This window comes from Coenobita brevimanus, chromosome 86 (genome assembly GCF_032717465.1).
Source record: "Coenobita brevimanus isolate Jiangsu-jjx chromosome 86, ASM3271746v2, whole genome shotgun sequence".
NCBI classification, from domain to species: domain Eukaryota; kingdom Metazoa; phylum Arthropoda; class Malacostraca; order Decapoda; family Coenobitidae; genus Coenobita; species Coenobita brevimanus.
The window spans coordinates 150,465-156,043 of NC_137039.1; the positions used below are offsets into that span (position 1 = coordinate 150,465).

General features: G+C 46.0%; 1 pseudogene; it reads right to left on the reverse strand.

Annotated features, from left to right (window-relative positions):
• Positions 1-4,090: 4,090 nt before the first annotated feature.
• On the reverse strand, positions 4,091-4,209 carry LOC145410900 (5S ribosomal RNA; annotated as a pseudogene).
• Positions 4,210-5,579: the final 1,370 nt, after the last annotated feature.

The window sequence follows — 5,579 nt, forward strand, 5'->3', positions numbered from 1 at the left end:
AATGAGTTGTGACTGCATGAAGTGATTGGAAAACGACCAAATAAACCTATTTTTGGGTAGTTAAGGAAGCGGCCAGGCCACCGGCGGCAATGTTTACCGATGGTCTCTCTGACTGCCAGCATTGTTTACCAACCATCTCTCTGACTGGATGCATCAGTGTAGCCCGTGTCAAAGCCATGGCAAATTTAATGATTTAATCAAACCTAACCCAGCCAAACCTAACCTAATCCAACTTAACCTCACTTGCATTGGACAGCCAGCTTTCACATATAAAAATGCGCGTCAGGAATGTTAAATACGGTCAGCTGCTGGTAGACGGCCAAACATTAACGCTTTTCTAAAACCTCATTTGTAGCTTTTAGAGGCAGGTTTATAAAAATCCCCAGTAGCTGTGGTAATCCAGGAATAATAATCAACCTGTGAAACATTCACTAGAAAATATGGAAAGGCCGCGGGCGTTTGGTAAAGAATGAATCAGTTGTGTGTACATTTGTAATTTAGCACATGTGACATGGCTAACACAGTAACTTACTGGTGGAGTCTATCATTGAATGACGCAGTGAACACCCTCCACACGATCGTCCTGACGGGCAAATGATCAAGTACACCTCGGTGCTCGGGCCTGGGCTCACCAATAATTACAGACAGCTGACGCCACAAGACAAACAACAATCACACCACTGATGCTGACTCCGCCATCTTTCCACTTCACTTATCGCTTGTGCTGTATAGATTTACCATCACAACTTGACAAAAGTTACATACATTCCTAAGCACCAGGTTAATAGCTTTGAACGCATACTTTAAAATATTTAGATTTCAAGTGCTCTTAAGTACGTGACCTCTTGAACAGGATTATTGTTCAGAAAGACGGCGGCCATATTGCTTCATAATTGGAATGCTGCCCTTTAGTTAGCAAGTATCAATGATGTGTCTGTGCCACACGTGTGATTTTGGCGGTCATATTGAAACACCGACACTCTAATTCTAATTCAAATACTTTATTTCCACTAAGCAGTGATTATTAATAAAGAGACACTTTTTGCTTATAATACAAAAACATATATGGATTATGATTTTTTTTCTGCCTAGTTCATCGAATTATATTGGGTACATTTAGCCAATGAGTATAAATCAACGCCATAGGTCTTACCCTTTATGCCACTATCCATGTTATGAAACCGAATGTCCAGATTGATAAAGGCCGGAAGAAACATGGAAATATCTACAAGAGAATGTGAACAGCAGAGAAGAGGACATGGAGAGAAAGACCGAAGATAAATGGGCCCATTTTATAGGGCTCGTTCATGCAGGGATACTGTGGAAGAATCTTCCCGCCCCACCTCATGGAGCAGTACTCTTATAGAATTAGTTAAATATCCACCCGGCAAGGTGAGCCAGACACCACAACCCCAGGAGGAGAGTACGGGGGGGGGGCGATAACAACCCCACTAGGGGGTGACAGGGAGGCTGGTTTACCTGTCACATCTACCAGTCAAGAGTGTCATATGTCCCTCGCGCCCCGATGCCCTACTTCTCCGCAGCCAGACCACCCGGCAGCGTGCAGGAACACGACACTACACTCAAGCAGAGGGAACTCTCACCAGAATCGGGGTGGGACTTGCATAGACAAGCTCCCAAGCAGACCCTCGAACACTGAGTCCCCTGGACCGGTCTCCTTTTTGACAGAGGACTCAGGAGGAGCCTCAAGGGTTGCTATCCCCCAGAAGAAGCAGCAGACGTGCCAGAGCGCCGCCTCCTTTGCGCCCGACCCCAGCCCCGGGCCTCCCCAGGTCCTCTCCCAGAACCCCAATAACGACGAAGGGCCGGCGCCGAGCTGTGCGCCTGTTGGCCCTCTTTGGCCCCAGCCCCAAGAGCCCGGCCTCCTGTCAGGCCATAGCGGCTAGGGAGCCGCCCTACACACCAACGGCCCACTCTTCTCTGACTCGCGGCAACCCAATGGACCACCTGCATCTATACTACTCACCGGGCAGCCCCCCTCCCACGCCAGGCCGCCACTTGGAACTCCCGTCATAGCAGGCCCTGCCCTCCTCTCTGTCAGAAACTGTGAGTAATAGATCCCCTTTACATTCCCCCAGTGTGACCAGCCCCGCCCCACAGTGAACCCTCCCTGTGATCCCCCGCATATAACATGTGATCTTTCCTCAGTATGCTCACCCCCTGTGCATTCTAGTGTATCCTATTACTCAAAGTGCTATTACACGGAGTACTCAGCATACCCACATGAGTAGGTTCCTCCCCCCAACTGTGACCAATATTCCCCCAGTGTCACCTCCCCCACAGGACAACAGACGTCAGTGTAACCGCACCCGTGGACTCACACTAAATCCCCCCCCCCTCCCTCCACTCCCACGAGAGTACACCCATCCCAGCCTCATCAAATCCCCATCGGGTGACTGCCAGTGTGTGACCATATACACATATACTCTCTTGTATGTGATGCGGCATAGACTAAGTTAGCTAGGGCTTCGTCTATGTGACGCGAACATATTATGTTAGCTAGGCTTTCGTCTCTGTGATGCGGACACCTAGGCTTAAGGTTGAGTATATATCTATATTATCATCTCAGTTTTGCTGGAGATAAGCCCTGTTGTATATGTATGTGTCACATGTCATGTGCCTGAATATTTCTGTGGATTACTTGTCATGATACTGGATGGACATATTGTAAAATCAGTCAGGTGCGATCCCATATTAGATGAGTTGAACTAGGAATTGAGAGTGATCCTTTTAACTGCTATTGTATCCACTCAGCTTTGATCATGGAATAGTGTATGTGTGTATTTTTAGTAAATATATAAGTGTACTCTTGGACCCAAGGTGTTTGTGTTTTTTCCTTCCTGGCTGACCCTGACCCAGTCTGGAACAAAGAACCCCACATTGTACCATACCTAGGACCGAGAAGTCGGAACCTAGAATACGCTGCATAACATTTAGCATTAAGATATATTTCTTACTTGAGAAATGTAATGCCATTTCTCTCTGATGAATTCCCACATCCTTTGCATCCAGAAGCAGCACACCTGACCGTGGCACACTATATTACGAAATCATCAGCTGTTTTTAACCCCTTAACTGCGGGACGTCACTTTCATGATGCTCGGGCGCAATGGATCATACCGCGGGGCGTCACTTTTGTGATTCTGTGTTATTTTGAATTATCCCGGGCTTACAAGTGGTGGCTTGTATCATCTATCATTACTGCCAATGTCCAACACTAGTCAGCACTCCAAATCTCATCTGTACTCCCATCCATTGTTGACAATTTAGCCATTTTTCCCCGTTCCTGACTCCCCTCCCTACCTCCCCTCCATTACCCTGTCCTCTCACCTCCCCGGCCGTGCTGCACTAAAGCAAATTTCCCCTGGAATTATCCACTGATTTCATCCATTGAAATAAGCCCTATGCCTTATTCTTATACAAAATAGTATATACCAAAAAGAAATAAGGTAAGTGATAGTGCTATACACCTTGATTTGGCTAATTATCACCTGACAACACCTCACGTGCACTCGTTCGCTAATTTCCCACAGAAATTTCCCCTTTGAAATATGCCGTATAATTTATTCTCGTAAAAAAAAATTATATAAGAAAGGAAGGGAGAAGCCAAAGTGACATTTACATTCACCTGAAACTACCTACTTTTTTCTGTATTTTCGAGATTTCCTACTAATCATTTTTTAGCATGTACTGCTACTGTCCATCAATAGTCCACACTCCTAATCTCATCTGTACTCCCATCCATTGTTGACAATTTAGCCATTTTCCCCCGTTCTTGACTCCCCTCCCTACCTCCCCTCCAGTACCCTCTCACCCCTCCCTACCTCACCTCTTTACCCTTTCCTATTGCCTGCCCTGCCGCGCTGCGCTAAGCAAATCTCCCCCGGATTTTTCCACAGATTTCATCCATTGAAATAAGCCCTATGCCCTATACTTATACAAAATAATATATCCCATCCATCCCTTGCCAGATGCCATGTATCCCAAATGGGGTGGCCAAGGGCTTAGAGTTAGTTGTTTTACAGGGAGGGGCACTAATCCTCCACCAACCCCACTTGACACGTAGGGATGCCAACAGCATCTGGTGTTCCCAGGCGGTCACCCATCCAAGTACTAACCAGACCCAACGTTGCTTAACTTCGCTGATCGGATGGGAAGCGGTGTACTCAACGTGGTATACCAAAAAAAATAAGGTAAGTGATAGTGGTATACACCAGGAATTAGCTAATTGTCACCTGACAACACCTCACATGCATTCATTCGCTAAATTCCCACGGTAATTTCCCCTTTGAATTATGCCTTGTAATCTATTTCTGTAATAAAAATATATATCAGAAAGGAAGGGAGAAGCCTAAGTAACATTTACATTCACCTGGAACTACACTATTTCTTTATGTATTGCCGAGATTTTCTACCAATAATTTCTTAGCATGTAAGTTAGCAGCTATCAACCCCATTGTCACTGTTAACCCTTGCCTTCTCAGATAAGCCACGCCATTTAGTTCTTTCTCCTCCTCTGTGGTCAAAGCATGTCGCACTGGAGCCCCGCCATTTCTGCCGCTTCTGCGCCCATTGCAAAGGGCCCCGTGACCTCTACACCCAGAAAAACTCGTGGGGGAAGCAGGAAAAGACTAAGTGACACAGCAGTGGAACGTGAACTTTTTTTTTTTTTTTATGTGAGGAAGAAGGAACCAATGGCAATGAGCCAGCAATACTGTTCCCTCCAAGAGAAAAACAAAATACAAGAGAGAGCCAAATTCAAGATACATTCATTTCAAGATGCCTGGACACACTGCGTTTGAAAGACTGGAGATCATAGGAAGCAGGAAATACAGACAGAGGAAGGCAGTTCCAGAATTGACCTGTTGCGTAAATGAAGGACTGGGAGTAACGGTTGACTCTTGCATTAGAAAGTTGGACAGAAAAGGGGTGAGAGTTTGCTGCTAGATGGGTGCTACGCGCCCATCGTAGAAGTGGAGGAATGCATGCGGACAGTTCAGAGGAACAGTGACCAATGAAGTAGCGACAGAAAAGAGATAAAGATGCAACACTGCGGCGAAGAGACAGAGGTTGAAGGGAGTCAGTAAGAGGGGGAGAGTTAATGAGATGAAAAACCTTTGACTCCACCCTATTGAGAAGAGCTGTATATGGGGAGCCCCCCCATACATGAGAGTTGTACTCCACACAGGGGCGGATGAAACCTCTGTATATATGTGCAGGGGTAAAGAAGGAACGGAGTCGGCTTAGCACACCCAATCGTTTGGAAGCAGATTTTACAAGAGATGTAATATGATCTTTCCAAGACAAGTCCCGAGCAAATGAAACCCCAAGCATGTTCAACGATGATGCAGGATTAAGTTGAGTATTATTAAACATAAGTGGGTATACCTGTGGAAGATTGTGTCGGGTTGATAGGTGCAAAAACTGAGTCTTTGATGCATTAAAAACAACCAGATTATTTTTACCCCAGTCAGAGATACGAGCCAAGTCAGACATTAGGTGTGCCATAGCCTCATCCCTTGCCTGTAGAAGTAACTGCTGAGATGGACGTTGTGGGA